Genomic DNA, 17,568 nt, shown 5'->3' on the forward strand with positions numbered 1-17,568 from the left:
CAGGTCAGGGCTGGAGCTCAGTCTGCTTAGTCCAGGAGCCCCCTTATAATTAATCCTCCACTCTGAACTCGTTTTCTCAGGGACCATCCTCTCCGCACAATCAGTGCACAGGGTTGGGAGTCAGCCTGCTCGTGCCATGCCCCTCCAACGCTTCCCTGCTGTTCGCATAAGGTGACCGTGCCTGCCACACCCTGTAGGATCTGGCCTCCGCCAATCTCTCTGGCTGATTCTCCAGGGGAAGCTGGAGCTGGGGATGGAGCTAAAGGGTTTGGACTTAGCAGTCAGAGAAAGACAAATACCATATGATTTCACTCGTGTGTGGAATTTAAGAAACAAAACCGTGGAACATAGGGGAAGGGAGGGAAAGATAAAATAAGACGGAAACAGAAAGGGAGGCAAACCATAGGGAACAAAGGGAGGGTTGCTGGAGGGGAGGTGGGGGGGTGGGGTAACTAACTGGGGGACGGGCATTAAGGAGAGCACGTGATGGAACGAGCCCTGGGTGTTCTATGCAACTGATGAATCAACGAATTCTACCCCTGAAACTAATAATGCAGTATAGGTTAACTAAATTGAATTTACATAAAATTAAAAAAAAAAGAGTTTAGACTTAGTTTTGAAGGCAATGGAAAGCCACTGAAACTTTAACCACCAGGTCCAAGATTATCCAGTCAGCCAACCATCAGTGAGGACCACGTTACTCGTCAGCATGTCTAGACTCTTACTTCAGCAGACCTCAGGCTCTCTCCATAAACATCATCTCTTTTACGCTTTACCACCACATCTTGAGGCAAGAAACTGCTTCTGCACTTTACGAATGCAGGAACCAAGGCTCAGACAAGCTCAGGAACTTGCCCAAAGTCTCAACGCCGGTAAGTGGAAAAGTCAGGCTTTGAACCCACGTGTGCCGGACTCCGGAGCCCCTGTAGCGGGCCACTGCCTATTTACTTTCCCTGTAGAGAAAGAAATGACCGTTTGGGCTTTTCGAAGAGGTGGTGTGATTCCTTCTTTGCAATAGCACTAATGTTAGTCTCTCATCTTTGTGGTTGTAGACTTCTAACACCTTCCCGGCAGTGGGCTAGACCTTTGGTCAAAGCCCTGTGGGCAGGAAAAGGCTGAAGGTCGAGGCTGTTCTTTAGAGAGAAAGGTCCTGGATTCCAGTCATCTGAGCTTTGGTCTCCTCTTCCATTTCCTCCAGGGGCCCAAAGCCAGGGATTGTGTTTCCTTCTGTCCTCAAGTGCGTCTTGTTCCAGCATTGCAGCCCCCTTGGTGGGGCCCCTCTGTACGGGCTGAGAGGTGAACAGATCCGAAGGTTCTGGAATTTGGGGCCACTTGGCACAGGTTGGGGAGGGTCCCACTGACTCCTTAGCCCAGAGTGGGGCAGTGGGATCAAAGTGGACATTCTATTACGATGAATGCTATCACCTTGGCATCGCACTGAGGGGGACACTGAGGTCCGCACCCGGGACCACAAGCCGGGGCAGTGGTCACTTCCATCTGCTGGTAACCTACAGATAGCTGACCATCTCTGTGAGGCCAAGATTATTATTATCTGTGCTTGACAGATGGTGAAAGTCAGGTTGAGAGGTTAAGGTCACTTGTAGGGCACACAGCTGTAAAGACACAGGCAGGGCACGGAAGCAGGCCTGGGGCCGTAGCCTCTGAGTGTCCAAGACACGCATCTGGTCCAGCTCATCCCTGACTGTTTGTGCGACCTGCTCTCGTTGACGTGTTTCCTTATCAGTGAGAGACCCCACGCTGTTTGCCTGGCCCCTGCTAACGGTTGATGTGGGGACCTGAAGGACAGCTGGTGACAACAAATTCCCTTAGTTAGTGTTTGTCTGAGACAGTCTTTATCTCTCCTTCCTTTCTTGTTTCAATTAAGGCGAGGATCACATAACAGAGAATTAACATTTCAAAGTGTGTAATTCAGCAGCATCTGGTCTATTCACAACGTCGTGGTTCCAAAGCAGGTCCGTCTCCCCGAGAGGAGACTCCACGCTCCTCAGGCAGTCAGTCGCCGTCGCCTCTTGTCCCTCCCAACGGCCAACCTGCCTTCTGGCTCTTTGGATTTGCCTATCCTGGATGTCGTAGGCACAGAGTGCGTGTAAAATTGGCAAGTGTGGGGCTGGGGGAGACCCCTGATTCTCTTTTCCACCCCCTGCCTCCCTCTCATCCACCTAGGTGCTCAGCTAAATACCGAGACAACACCCTGGATGTCCAACCTGCCAGCAAGCCCGGGGACTCTGAAATGCGTGTGTCCAGAATGTGGCTGCTTTCCTTGGCCTCTGCCGCCATCCCAGGGCCAGTTCAAGCCAGCATCATCTCTTGCCTGGACTTTTGTGACCGCTCTCGACTGGCCTCCCTTCTCTCTTGCCAGCGCTGTACCATGACACCTCCCCTGGGCTCCCAAGGCCTCGTGGGCTCTGCGCCCTGCCTCTCTGGTCTACATCATGCCTGAGGCCTCAGTGGACACCTGGCCAGGCTGACCTCGCTCCAGTGCCGAAGGCATGCCCCTCACTCCTGCTCGTGGCGTGCTGTTCACCCGCACGTTCCAATCTTGGCACAAATGTCAGTTCCACAGAGGGGCCATCCCTGACCCCCCAAAGCAGCTCTCTTCACCTCTATCATATCCCTCCATTCGGCTTTCCACAGAGCACATTTTTTTCCTGGCCTTTTTCTTACTTACCTATACTTGTTCACTACACTATTTCTCTCTCCCCACTGGAACGTGGGTGCCATGAGGGCCAGGATCCACTGTGTCTTGTTCCCTGACATGCACTTAATGAGGGCTCAGTTAATACTTACTGGATTGACTAAATGCATGTTGAAAACAACCATCGTAACAATAAAATATCCCATTTACTGGGCACTTTGAAGGTGCCAAGCGATGTTCTAAGTACCTCGTATGCTTTATCCCATTTAATCTCTGCAATAACCCATCATGTGGATTCCATTATTCACCTCCATCTTCTAGATAAGGAAATTGAGGTTTATGGTGTTATTGTGACTTGGCCAAAGTCCACGGCCAGCAGTGGCTTGGCAAGTGTGGGCAAGGCCGGGGAAAGGGCTTTTCAGGGCCGGAGTTGGACTGGACCAAATGAAAATTCTGCCTTGGATCTTCTGAGGGGTGAGACCTGAATTGCCAATGTTTGCAGGGGGGCCCAGACCTCTGCCATCCAGGGGGGGCAGGGATGGTGTGGAGAGGGCACAGGGTTGGGAATTTGGACCCTGAGTTTGAGTCCCCGGTATGACTCTGACTGACTGTGTTACCTCCAACAATTTCCGTACCCTCAGTTTCCTCAGCAGACAAGTGAGGAGATGGGCTTAGAATATCTCAAAGGTTTCTTCCAACAACTTTATGCATGCATGTGTAGAGGGGGTGGAAAGGATGGAATCATGAACTCCCAAAATAACAACATAGGAGTGTTCTGGGTGGAAACAACATTCAGTGGTCACCCCGTGGTCAAGAAGCCCTTCTACAGCATCCCGGAAAGGTAGTCAGCCCCAATTGCCTTGCATACCTCCAATGATGGGGGACTTACTATCTCAGAAATTATTTGCCAACCAGTCATAGCCATTTAAAGACATTATAGAGCCCTACACACTCTTTGTTTTGGGGGCATACACCATTGCATAATAAATGCCTTATAATAAATGCATATTCCAAAGAAAAGAAAAGAGAATGTGTACTTAGCTATTTGGTATAATGAGCTGCCACTGACCAGCTGTCATAGTGGCACAATTGTAGATGGGCAATTAAACATTTATTACTTGCAATTTTGTGGTTTTCTTTTTGTATTTTAGATCTGGGGTGTGTGTGTGTGTGTGTGTGTGCGCCTGTATGAGTTTGCAGACATTTTTGTAGGTTCCTTAGAGCTCTGAAGCCCCATAGAACAAAGTCCCCTTTTCCAGGCAGCTCGACAGAGCTCCTTGTTCTCCTGAGTTTCTGCTTCTTTATGATCAAACAGCCCTCGGGCCCTCCAACTGGACTCCTCACCATCATCAGGGCCACCACCGCCCTGCCTGTCACCGCTGCCATCAGCACCCTCGCCACCGTCATCTCCATCGCCGTATCACCTCCCCCTACCTCCGGCCACCGCCGCCACGAGAGCTGGGCACCGGAGCTGCCCCTGCCAACACGGGATCTCCATCCGTCTCTGTGCTGCTTTCCCCCAGGCTCACTCCAGGTGCTGCCCTTCCGACAAGGTGCAGCTTGCTCCTGCGGCCGCCGGCTTTAACGATGGCGGCAGCAAATGACATTTGTTGGGAGCATGCATACACACTGGCTATCTTACATAATCCTCTCTGTCCTCTCCCACTTTCCATGGCCCCCCCACAGGCCCATGGCCTCATTTCGGGTCCCGCAGGAGAGCGCTGCAGAGCAGTCGGGCAGTCACTAACTACTATGCTGTTTTGCAAATGCGGCACAGAGAGGCCAACCGCCGAGGCAAGGCCACACAGCTGGTCAAAGTCAGGAAGAGCCATCTCCGGTTCCCATTCCCGACAACTTACCCCCATCCCACACCTCCTGTGTTTTTTCTTTTCTTTTCTTTTCTTTTCTTTTCTTTTCTTTTCTTTTCTTTTCTTTTCTTTTCTTTTCTTTTAAGATTTTATTTATATATTTATTTGAGAGAGAGAGGCAGAGATAGTGGAGAGCACGAGCGGGGGGGTGGGGGGAGGAGAAGCAGGTTCCCCACCAGCGAGGAGCCTGATGCGGGTTCAATCCCAGGACCCTGGGATCATGACCTGAGCCGAAGGCAGAAGCTCAACCGACTGAGCCACCCAGGTGCCCCCACTTCCTCTATTTCTTAACCCTCATTCGCTCATGCGCCACCTCCAGGATTCTTGCCAAACCCACAAAATACCAGTCCTGTTTTTTCACTTAATATTTTTCTTTAAAGTGGTTGGATTTATTGCAAACGGAATTGTTTTATCATTGCAATAACCAGCAAGATCACTTTCCTTCAAATAGGTCACCCTGAAAATTAATGTGGCGATTAACTGATGTTACATCCCCCATGGCTAGTGCTGCCGAAGAACCAGCCTCTCTCCTTGTCAGAAAGGCCGACCGGCCCGCCTGGACAGGTGTTGAAGACGGACTGGCACCAAACGGATACTTTCCCTTGGACACAGGGAGGGACTGTTCCCTTGGACACTGAAAAGGGAATCCTCTCTCCGTAGGATGGGCTGCGTGCTGACATCTGTGCCGCTGACCACCCAAGTCCACCTCGGGATGCCGGGGCTGCCTGCCCCACCCTTGAGGAAACATCTGGCTCATGCAGGAAGCCACCACTGTGCAGTGGAGAGGAGCCAGAAACCTCTCCGAGGCTCGGTTTTCCATCTGTACATGGGCACGATACTGCAGCGTGCAGTGCTGGGAAGACGAGATGGGACACAAAGAGATGGTACCAGAAGTGAGGTGGCGCCCAAGCAAGTGTCACTCCCTTCCCCATGGCCATTCTCTGCTCTTCTCTCAGAAACCCTGCACACGGGAGTCCTGCCTTTTCTGGGAGGCAAGGCACCCCAGGTGGCCAGACGGGGAGAAGAAATGAGCATTGCAAGGCCACGCGGGTCTCCACGGGGACAGTGTGGGTGCAGGGGCGGCTCCTGGTGAGCGCAGGGCAGCCTGCCAGGCCAGTGGGGACGGTGTTTCGGTTAGCAGGCTTTACCTCCCGGCCTGCCCCTCAGCCCACCCTCACCTCGGCCTCCCGGCCCCAGGGAAACAAAGGGTCCCCCCAGCAGCTGCCGTGCGTTCTAACACCAGCTCTGCTACCTACCAGTGAGGCCACTCCGTCCAGGAGACTTGGCTTGGAGCCCCAATTTCCCTTCCTGTGAAATGGGGATAATAACCTCACCCACACAAGGGTGCCGAGAGGCTTGCAGGCTTAAGAGCAAGGCACTTCTAGAACCAGCACCCCCCACCGCTGCTCTCCGCAGCCACGGCAAGCAGTGGCATGGTGTTGTCTCGCTGCCTCGGACGCCCCAACAGGCAGAATGGAAATGATGGTAGTTTCTATATTATCTGGCTGTTGTCAGGAAGAAATGGGCAAAGGTGTGCAAAGCCCCAGTAGTCGGTGTTCAGTGGGTGTGAACGCAGCACAATGCCTGACCCAGAACCCGTCCTCCTCCAGCTGGGCTCTGTCCTGCCCTGTCCCTTCTCCTTCCCTGACCTCAGCATGTCCCCTTTCTTAGCTATGTTCCCCCAGCAGCACCCTCAGCTCCTAGCCCCTGCCCTGGGGGACCACCCCTGACCCTTCAGTGTCTGATCTGGGGGCGAGGCTTCCGGAGACGTCCACTCAGCCCAACCCAGATGCAGAACAGACTGCAGGTTTCACTGTATTATTTATGACAGTTGAATACTGGGAACGACTTCCAGGTGTTTCAAACTAGAGGACTGGTGGAGAAATTATGTCATAATGGCATCCTGATAGCTATTGCTATCCCATTTTGGAAACTATGAAAGAATAAGAGAAAATGTTTATCTTGAGTAATAAAATCGCAAGACTGAAATGGTATTTAGGAAATGATTATAATTAAGAACTCCTGCCCTGTTAACCTACGGGAGAGAAAAACAACTACCATTTCTGTCTAGAAGGGCAGACTGGATGGTAATAGTGGTTTTCTTTGGGCGCCGGTACGGTGACTTATTACTGTCTTCTTCCAAATTCCCTTACTCAAACTTTCCTACATTGAGAATTAATACTGCAGTGTCTAAAAAGAGCACAAAGATGCAGAATTGTGTATGCTGTACTCCTCTCATGTCAAAAATATGCATCTATATCTATATAATGCATGAAGAAAATTTGGAAGGATACATCACAGCAAACAAAAGTGACCCCCTCTTTTGGGCTGGGGGCTGGGCAGATGGGGGCCGGGGTGGAGTGAGGCCCTCCCTGTGCACCTTCGGATATTATATTTCTGACCACATGAATGTTTTCTCTAATCAGAAAGTGAAAAGAAAAAGAAAGCATAACTATCTAATAAATCTTTAGCAAAGGCAGTATTTTCCCAAATGGGCTCTGTGGGCATTCAAGTTGCTACTGAAAAAAACCCCGAATTTCGCTGTAAGTCCAGGGTCTTAATGGGGCACTTGACGGAGCCCATCAGCATGTGCTGGGACTGAGAGAGGCTGGGGACTGCAGGGCTCCCACCAAGCCAAAGAAAGTCCCAGGGCTCACACCCACCCTTATTTTCCCCACGGAGCCCACCTGAAGAATGATGCTCCCAGGACCAGTTGAGGGACCACTGGGTAAGGGAACACCAGGAAGCTGCTCATGCCTCCCGGAACCCGGTAAGCCGAGTATAAATGTCTACACCCACTGTGGGACTGCAGGGGTGTGGGCACGGCGACCCAGAAAGAGGAGGCATGTCCTGGCCAGAGGGGTGGTCACTGTGGTCACTACGGGCCTAGTGTTGCCAGATGGCCGCATTCTTCAAGAGAAGCTGGAAATCTGGATTTTAAATGAAATCTTCTGGCTATAAAATAAAATATCCAAGCTTTTCGATGCAATCTCTCTCCTCTCTCTCTCTCTCTTTTTCCCTAGTATCTTACGGTTCCCTGCAAAAGTCCTCCACCAGCTGCAGGCTAGGAGCTCAGCGTGTTGCTGGAGTCCTCAGAAAGCCAGGTCAGCCCCGAGGATTTACTTCCTTTTCTAGCCACCCACCCTCTTTCATGATTGCTTTGAGAATTTTGCCCAAGATCAGCATCAAACTCATTGGCCAATTGCTCAGGGGAGTTTGCCTTCCTTCTGGTTGAAAATCGGGCTGACATCCATCCATCTCTGCCCCGCACATGTGGGAAGGAGTCCAGGAGAGGCTGACTAACCCTAGCAACCAGCCTTCTCGTGCGGTGTGAACGCTCTGCGTCAGGCAGTGACAGTCGGTGGTGCTGCAGCTGGGCTCCTGCTCTGGGCTCTAGCAGCCCTCTGATGCCAGTGTCTCTGCCCCTCCCGCCCTCTTCGGCCTCAGTTTCCCTTCCTCTCCTGCCATCACACCCTCTGTGCACCGGCCAGCCAGAAAGCCTCATCCTTCCTGTAACTCTCCATATTCTCGCACCTCAGTGCCTTTGCACATCCCGATCCCTGGGTTGGGATCACCCTCTCCTGCTGCTGCCTCTACCGTCCATCCCTCAGGCAGCTGGACAGTGGCACGCCAGCTCCTTGTGCCGTCTCTGTTGTCGCCAGCACCCCAGGAGGCTGGCATCCGCTGTTCCTGCATTGTTCATTATTTAGACTCCGCTTTCTCCTTCAACCCACATCCCTCTCATGTGCTTTCACCTCCCAAACAGCTTTTAAATCGGTCTCCTTCTCTCCAGCTGCAGTGTTCCAGCCTTTATCCCAGCTCACCTGGGCGAGAGCAGGGCTGTCCTGACTATTCCAGGTCTCCGCTCTCTCGTCAGCCCCACCTGCCTTCACATTATCTGGGGAAAGGGCATTTTAGAAAACACAACCCGGTCACCTCTATCCTCTGCCTAAAATCCTTGTGTTGCTCTCCAGCCTACAGGACAAAGTCCAGACTCTTCAGTTTGGCATTGCGGGATCCTGCCCTGTCGATGCCTCTGTTACCACCTGCCACTGCCCCTCAGTCCTCCGGCAAAACCTAGCTGTCCTGCATGCCCTGAGCGCACCTGGAGGATCTGTGGCTCTGTGGCTCTGTGTCTTTGTATGCCTCTCTCTCTACCTGGAATGCTCTTCAGTCTACCTGCTGCCCTCCCCATTCACCTCTACCTCCAGCTCTGTGAATCCTGTTCTGATTCCCCCAGGGCAGCAGGTCTGGAGGTTAGAAGATTATTCTTGCAGCCAAGGTGGGTAATTTCCAAGTGGAAAGTGGCTGAGGCATCCAGTCCCGGCTGGAGCTGTTCACAATTCTTCCTGCTGTTCCTGGAGGTTGGGCACCAGGTCAAGGCCGCCACATGTTCCTGGAGACTGTCCCCACAGGGCTGGCGATAATCAGTCATGCCGCCTGCTCCAATCTGTGACCAACTTGGCTCCAGCCACCCTTTCCTCACTGCCAGCGTGCCAGGCCCGTGCCCTCCTGGCAGCACTGTCACTCAGAAGCTGGCATCAAAGAAGGACAGAGTCAGAAAGGCTCTATGAGATCAGCCAGTGTGCCCCTGCCTGGTTTTCAGATGGAGCAGCTGGGGCCCAGAGAGGGACAGTGGCTTGTCCAGGGTCACACAGTGATGAAAGGTGTAGTCATGCCTGGAGCCCAGCTCTTCCAGATCTTATCAGACAGTAAAAAAAAAAAAAAAAAAAAAAAAAAAGATCAAAGGAAAAGTTGAGAAGCGCTGGCAAGGGCCTGGGGAGGAGGGCCTTGAAATTGACGGGACAGGGCAGGCCTCCGTGATGCTGACCCCAGGGCTGCTATGTACATGGCGTCCGGCAGGGGAAAATAGCCCATGCGGAGGACTTTAGTGGGGACCAGCTTGCCATTCTGAGGGCAGCGTGGTCAGAGCAGGGTGAGTGAACGGAGATGCAGTCGAAGGCAGGGACCGATCACGATCATGTAGGGCCTTGTAGACCTCAGTAGGGTTTGCATTTTAGTCTGTGTAAGGGAACAACATCGCGGAGTTTCGACACTGATCTGAGCAGACAATTCTGCAAACAAGATATACGAATGGCCAACAGGCTCCTGAAAAGATGTTCTAATTCATTAGCCATCAGGGGAATGCAAATCAAAACCATAGTGAGACCTCGTCATACCACAGAATCCAAAAGTTGGGTAATGACGGTTGGTGAGGATGAGAAGAAACTGGAATCCTCACACACCGCTGGTGGGGATGTAAAAGGTTCAGCGGCTGGCACGCCTGGGTGGCGCCGTCGGTTAAGCATCCCACTTGATCGGCTCAGGTCGCGAACTCAGGGTCATGAGATCGAGCCCCACATCGGGCTCCAAGCTCAGCACAGAGTCTGCTTAAGACTCTCTCTCCCTCTCCCTCTGCCCCTCTACCCACACTTGTGTGCTCTTTCTCTCTCTCAAATCAATAAATCTTTTTTAAAAAAGTTTCAGCTGCTTTGGAAAACACTCTGGTAGTCCTTGGGAGGTTAAACATTGTATTATTATGTGGCTTAGTAATTCTACTCCTAGGTATATCCGCAGAAAAAATGAAAATATATGTCCTCAAAACTGGTGCACAAATACACACAGCAGCGCTATTCATAATAGCCACAAAAGTGGAAACAACCCAAACGCCCATCGACTGCTGAATGTGTGAACAAAATGTGGTGTACCGGTGAAGGGAGGATTATTTTGGCCACATAAAGGAATGAAGTATTGATACACGTTGCACACAACATGGATGAACTTTGAAAACATGCTAAGTGAACATAAGCCAGACACAAAAGGCCACGTATCATTCCACATAATCATATATGATTCCATGGATCTGAAATGTCCAGAACAGGGACATCTATAGACACAGAAAATAGATAAGCGGTTCTCAACCTTGGGTGGGAGTGGGGATGGATTGGGGAATGACAGTTAATGGGTACAAAATTTCTTTTGGGGGTGATGAAAATGTTCTGGAATTAGATTGTGGTGATGGTTGCACAACATGCTAAAAACCACGGACTTGGAGACTTTAAATGCGCAAGTTGTATGGCATGTGAATTACGTCTCTATAAAGCTTTAATTTTGTTTCGAAAGACCGCTCTGGTTGCTGGTGGGGGCAGAGTGGCAGCAAGTCGGCCAGGCAGCCAAGAGCGCCATCGCAGGCTCAGAGTGCCCAGCGCACAGTCTGGGGATGCCTCGCACAGGCTGATCCCTGTTCGGGAATGTCCTTCTCTTCCTATCCAGGCTTTCTTAACTCTGGACTGTTCACATTTTGCGCAGGATCATTCTTGGTTGCGGAGGCACCAGGATGTGCTTCACGGGATGTTTAGCGGCCCCCCGGCCTCTACTCGCTAGAAGTCAGCACATCGCCCCACCCCAGCTGCGACAATCAAAAATACCTCCTAGGGGACTACACCGACCCCAGTGGAGAACCACTGCTCTAACCTCTTTTGCTTAGCTGGTGAATTCTTGCTTATCCTTCCAGAATCATTTCCCATATCACCTCTTCTGGGGAGCCTTCATCCTTCATTCTCTAAAGTTTCCCAGTTTCTTAAACAAACCCCCATCATAGCCCTGGCGTGCTGTGTTCACACCACTCTACCCCGCAGCTGTGCAGAAATGGCACCTTATGTACCTTTGGGTCCCAAGCATAGAGTGGCCCTCTGGAGGTCGCTACCGAGCCTTTGCCTCACCTGCCAAGTGTAGAGATCCGATGCCTCCAGGGTTTTTGGGATTAGCGCTCAAATGGGAGCTTACTGATCTGTCCACCCCTCCTGACTCTGGGTAGGGGTGTAGGTTCCAGATCCAGATGGCCTGGGTCTGACTGCTGTGAGACACTGGGCAAGTGACTGAGTTATCTGACTCTTGGTTTCTTCTCTGTAAAATAGGAATATTGATAGGACCTACCTTGTAGGGTTATCATGAACACAGAGCAAAAACATAACAAGTGTCAGATACTATTGGTAATAATAATTTACTATTCTTTCTTTTTTCTGAGGGGACTCCCAGGATTCAACATAGAGGTGGCCTTGTCACTGGTAAGTTTCCCTGTGCAAAGCCCTGTCCTGGGTGCTGGCCAAGAGGAGGTGGGAGTGGTGGGTTATATTGTCCCTAGAAACCAGACAGTTCTATGTCCACTAATGAGAATATTACATAAAATATGAAAAGTTCAGAAATTATAGAGTCAGGGAACAAATCTCCCATAATCCTGCCACCCACAGGCAAATTTTTTTAACACTCTTTGGTCTATTCCCTTCCAGTCTTTTTTCTAAGTGCTTGCCACAAATTTGTGACCATGCCCTATATATGCTCACGCATAAGCAGGTCCTCATTCATTAAAAACTCTCCGTTTTTAGTAGCCACATGGCTGTCCCATAATTTACTTAATTGATCCCCTACCGGACATGTAGGCACTCTCTGATTGTTGATGAATATCTTTGCATTTGAAAAAGACTTCGTTCATATTCCCGTCATTTCACTTGGATGTCCTCCCTTCTGTTAAAATATCTCTGGCAAAGGAACCTCTCCAGCCTGCCGGGACACCCATTTTCCCACAGCGAGGCATCCATTTTCCCATCATCAGGGATTTCCTCCGCAAGGCTGAGCTAAATCCTTGGGACTGTGACTTAATCCTGTTTCCCCTTCTGTGGACATTGGGGGAGATGGACCACAGCTGGCCTTGTCTTCACCGTGGAGGCATCAGTGGGGAGAGTCAGTTTGGTTAGTCATCAGTGGATGGAGAACGAAAAGGAAAAGCAGCCTAGGCCAATGTTAATGGAGAGACGAGGTTAACTGGGACAAGGTGATAGGGGAAGAGAAGTTGGCTGGCTGGGGGGTGGGCAGCCTGATGTCTGTTTCCTACGCGATGTTGACTAAGTGACCTTCCTTCCCGATCCCTAGAGAAATCACTAGGCAAAGGTGCCCCAACTCAGATTCACCTCCTCGTGTTCATACAGCAGCTTCCAGTTACATGCGGAGCAAGAAACCAGTGCCGACTGGGCCTCAGCCAGGTGCCAGGTCCCATGCTCGACACCTTCTACAGTCAGATTTTGGAGCCGGTGTGGTACCATCAGAAGTGCTTGGAATCACGCAGATCTGGGACCAATCCCGGCACAGGCACGTCCTACCAGTGACCATGTGGAAACCATTTGCCCCTGTGAGACTTGGTTTCCTTGTCTGTAATTTTGGGGTTTAACGGCATCAGCTTCCCAGGATCCTTGTGGAGATGATAGCCCACACTGTATGCACAACGCACCAAGTCCCAGGCCAGCGCAGAGCAAGTGCAGGAGAAATGTTATTTTCTTGTTCCATTCAATTCCCATCATATCTCACAGTCAAAGATGTCAATAAACGTAATCTATCCCATTGCCTTTTATAACCTCCAGCGACAGGGAACTCCTTAGTTTGAATTTATAACTTCCCATTACAAATAAGATACTGAGGCTCAGACAGATTCCACCAGGAGTTCTTCAAGGCAGAAACTGTCATCTCACAGATTTCGTGTCTCAGAGAACCATCCGGATGCGTGTCTGGAGTGGAAGGGCCTCCTGCCCCCCCCACCCCAATTCCCTGGGCCCTGCTTCATGCCCAGCTGGGCCACTGGCCCCCTCTGGCAAAGGAGACCGGAGAGGACCTGCCACTACAAATGAGTTCCCAGGAGGCAAGGAGAACCAGGACTCTGGTCGTTGAAGTTAGGGGATGACAGCTGCCATGGGGGGACACCACAGCCAGCAGGTACGTTCCTGACCCACCTGCCTATCCTCAGAACCTTCTCAAAAGGCCATTAGCACCCCCACCCATCTTCACCAGGTTGGAAACTGAGGTTCACATGGTCAAGGTCAACTGCAATTACTTAAGTCAGCGAACTGGGATTCCCAGATGAGGCCACTTGCCTAGGTCATCCCAGAGGCAAATCGGTCCAGGCAAGCGCTGCCCGTCCTTGCTACTGGGCATAGGGCAGCAGCCCAGGAGGACGAAGGCCAGATGCCTGGGCTCCCTGAGGAACTCCCAGCCCCTTCCCGCCCACTCCCAGCGGGTGGCTTTCTTTAAGCAGAATGTCGCTCCACGCTCCCGCAGACACAACGCCCCTAGAAAATGCCACCACTCAGAGCCGGGGTCAAAACAGGGACTCTTTCGGTGCAAGTGGACTTGCCAAATCCACCCCCACGCGGGCAGAGGGGACAATACACCGGACCCCGCGCCCAAAGCACGGGCTTCGAACCGGGGCTGCATCCCGTCCTTGCAACGCCCCCTTGGCGCGCGCACGACCCCCGCGGGTCACAGAGAAGGAAACTGAGGCTCGCAGGCGGAGAGACTCGTCCAAGGTCAGGCACAGTCGGTGAGCCGCGGGGCCGAGCTCGCACTCGGGGTCAGGGTCACGACGGCGGCGGGGACCCCACCCGAGCCGAGGCCCCGCGGGGAGGCGGCGGCCGCGTTACCTTGAGCTGCTGCGTGCGCCGTGTGGCTCCGGCTTCGGCTCCGGACTCGCCGGCGTCCTGCGCCCGCGCCGGCTCCGCTCCTGGCAGGGATGGAGCGGCCGCCCCGCCTGCGCCCCGCGCCCACTTCCTCGTCTCCGCCTCCAGCTCGCTCCTCCTCGCTCTCCGCCGCCCCGCCCTCCTCCCTTCCCTCTCCAGGGCTCTCCTGCTCCCCTCTCTTTCTCAGCCTCTCTCCTCCCGCCTCCGTGCACAGCGCACTCTCTCCCCCTTCGCTCTGCTCCCTCCCCGCGGTCTCTGTCCCCCACGCTCCCCCACTTTCTCCTAGACCTTCTTTCCTTCTGTCTCTGGCTCTGACGCTACCCTTTCCTCTTTCTTTCCATCACACTACCCCTCTTCCTCTCATTTTCCGCCCTCACTTCCACCCACTCCATCCACCTCCAGTCCACCTCCACCCTGTCTGGGGCACAGTGTCCAGTGGTGAGGGGGTAGGAGTGGAAGGGGACTCCCAGCTGTGGCCCAGATCAGGTGGCCCCCTCAGCATGGGTGCCCAGCACCCCGCTCCTGGAATCAGGCTACAGGAGAAAAAGGACTCGTTTCCTGGGAAAAGCCTGGATAATTCTGGGATCAGTGGAACTTCAGAAAACTCCAGAGAGGGTTTGTTCTAGTTGGAGGAAGGGATAGAGAAAGAGAAGAGCTAGAGAGAAGGGTCTTGGCAAAAGGGCTCTTGGGTATGGAAAACGGGGGCTCAAATGGGAAAACCTATCTCTTAACTATCAAGACAGACGTCCAGGCTGCTGTGCTAACTAACCACGCAGACGTGGGTGGAGGGAGCCTGGGCGGGCAGGATGGCCAAGGGCGTTGTGCCAGGCCTGCGGTAGTCAGCCCAGGGTAGGAGAGGCAGGTGGTCAGATGGGCTGCCCCTAGTTGCTTGGGGAGCCCGATACGAGGAAGGGAGTTTGCGCAGAAGCTTGGCAAAGGAGAGCAGAAGGAGGCTGGCCCAGCTGGGCCTATGTGTTGAGGCGCGCTCATGATGCCTGACGTGCCCCCTAAGTCATTCGGACACTATGGGCCTGGCCCTGTGCCTACAGGCTGAGATGCAGACTAAGGCCACAGTCCTCTGGAGCTCTGAGGTCACAGTTTCTTGGGAAGGATGTGGTAGGCCATGCATCCAAGTCACCAGTATCTTGGAAGGACAGCAAGAGCCTCCAAGCCGGCTTGCTCACCCACAATTTACAAAGCCACATAGGTCATCTCTAAAAAAGTGTAAATCAGATCATGCCTCTGTATGTCCTGCTTCAAACCCTCCCATGACTTCCTGTTGGTTAGGATAAAATCCAAGCTCCTTATCACTGCCAGTGTGATCCGATCTTAGGTCTCACCGCATTCTGCCTCACTCCGTGTGGCAGCCCTGGCTGTTCCTACTTGTGCCCGGAATGGGCTGCCCCGGATCATACCACAGGCCATTTGCACTGGCGGTTCCTTCTTCTGAGATTGCTCTTCCCCCACATCTTGCTGGCTGCTCAAACCTCAGAGAGGCCATATGCCCTGATCATTTTACCTAAAGTAGTTACCTCCTCGCCACAGTGCTTTTCGGATCATCCCTTTTTATTATCATAAAAACACTTAACCGATATCTAGAATTTTTTGTTTTAATGCTTACTGTCTGCTTGACCTCACCAGAATGTAACCAGTGAAGGAGGAGGAATCTTGTTGGTCTCATTCCCTGTGTCTCCCTGGAGCCTCTAACAGTAGCTGGCACATACTAATAAATGCCCAACAAATGCTGGTTGAATAACTGAATGAATAAACACGATAATGAAAATGTTTCGAAAAAAGAAAAGGTGCTTGACCCCACCAAGGGGAAAAACGATTGTCTTGAGATAGGAGTGGAGAAGAGGGGAGGGCTGCAGGGCTGGTGGAAACAGCGTGAAGACAGGTGAAGAGCATCAGCTAGCCTGGGGCATCCAGGGAGCTGCTTGGTGGGCCAGCTGGCAGAAATCATATGGGTGGGGGGAGGGCTTTAAGGACATCTCAGGGATGCGAGTTTGGACTTGACCTTGTGAGCAATGGAAGCTGTGGCAGGTTTTGGGGCTGGGTGGCTGGAAAGGCGGGGGGGGGGGTGTCCTGGAGAAGAGAAGGCTCCGGCAACTTCTGTCTCTATGAAGGGCTCTCTGAGGGAGCAGATGAGACTCCAGCACTTGGACCAATGGTAGAAATAGAATGAGACAGATTTGGACTCTGTAACGAATTTTTTTAAGGATCTGAAAAGGGAAATCGGCTCTTCGTGGGTGAGATTACGGTACACTTATATTCAGTGCCCCTCCCAGAGAAAGGATGCTATGTCTGTGACCTGTTTGGCCATGGATGTGTTGGTGAGGGTGATTTATGTCCCTTCTATGCAGGAGGGTCTGGGACAGCAGGTGTCTGCTGTGTCCCTTTCTTCTGTCATGAGACTGGGTCTATTCAGGCCATGATTCAGGGAGAGGCTGCTCTATCACCTTGGGTCCCCGAGTGAAGTCCCAGACCCTTACCCCGCTCCCAGTGGGCACGTAATGTCATCGAGAGACAAATTCCTCGTAGGCCATTTGGATTTCTGGAGTCATTTGATGTTGCAGGGTAATCGTGGTGCCTCAGTGTCCTTCACTGAGTCAGAGGTCCATTCAAGCCTGTCGGCACTCCTTAGCTATGAGAGATTTTCAAAGACGGCCACAACAACGTGGCCCGAGGGCCTCTGCAATGTGGCAGCACCTCCCAGCAAGAGGTATCCGTTCCCCTAAACTGGGCCGGCCTCATGACTGGCTTTTTTTTTTTTTTAATTTTGTTTATTTATTTGACAGAGAGAGAGAGAGCACAAGCAGGGGGAGCAGCAGAGGGAGAGGGAGAAGCAGACTCCCCTGCTGAGCAGGAACCCCGATGCACGCTGGGTCCCAGGACCCTGGGGTCATGACGCTTAACCGACTGAGCCACCCCGGCGCCCCATGACTGGCTTTAACTGACAGAGCCCCGCGGAAGTGGCGCTGGGTGGCTCCTGAGGCTGGGCTGGTGCTTCAGCTCTCAGTGTCTTGGAATAATGCCTGAGACCACCAGGCCACAAAGACGTCTGGGATGAAGGCCCACACAGGAGAGACAGCCAGCTGTCCCAGCTGTCACAGCCAGGTGGTACGCACAGGCAAGGCCAGCAGAAGAACCACTCAGCTCACCCACAGAACTGAGAGAAATGATCCATCTTTGTTGTTTTAAGTCCGTAGATTTTGGGGTGGGTTTGGAACAAAGCAATGAATTAAGTAAGGGGCCTTGGGGAGAATCAGTTCCTATCTCTGAGCCCATTTCCTTGACCGTTAAATAAGAATGACAGCAATGTCTGCCTCAAAGAGTTGAGATGAGGCTCAGATGAAAAAAAGAAATGGGTATTAAATTCATTCATTCATTCAACATGTGTCGGTGGGACCTACTATGTTTCAGGCCCTCGGTTAACTCTGGGATACAGCAATGAACCAGATAGGCAAGGATCGGAAATGTGAGGAGGGAAAAGACAATGAACAAGGCAGATAATTTCAGCTAGAGATAATCGCCACCAGGA

At 52.2% G+C, this 17,568-nt stretch overlaps 1 protein-coding gene across 1 annotated transcript in view; it reads right to left on the bottom strand.

The window, feature by feature from the left end:
• Positions 1–14,107, bottom strand: part of HRH2 (histamine receptor H2) — a 52,559-nt gene extending 38,452 nt beyond the window's left edge. Inside the window, exon 1 of the mRNA XM_045803496.2 lies at positions 13,992–14,107. The gene's annotated coding sequence lies outside the window, so the exon portion shown is untranslated. The remainder of the gene's footprint in view (positions 1–13,991) is intronic.
• Positions 14,108–17,568: the final 3,461 nt, after the last annotated feature.

Source organism: Ursus americanus, chromosome 15, assembly GCF_024610735.1.
Source record: "Ursus americanus isolate L20-20 chromosome 15, mUrsAme1.1.p, whole genome shotgun sequence".
Lineage (NCBI taxonomy): Eukaryota > Metazoa > Chordata > Mammalia > Carnivora > Ursidae > Ursus > Ursus americanus.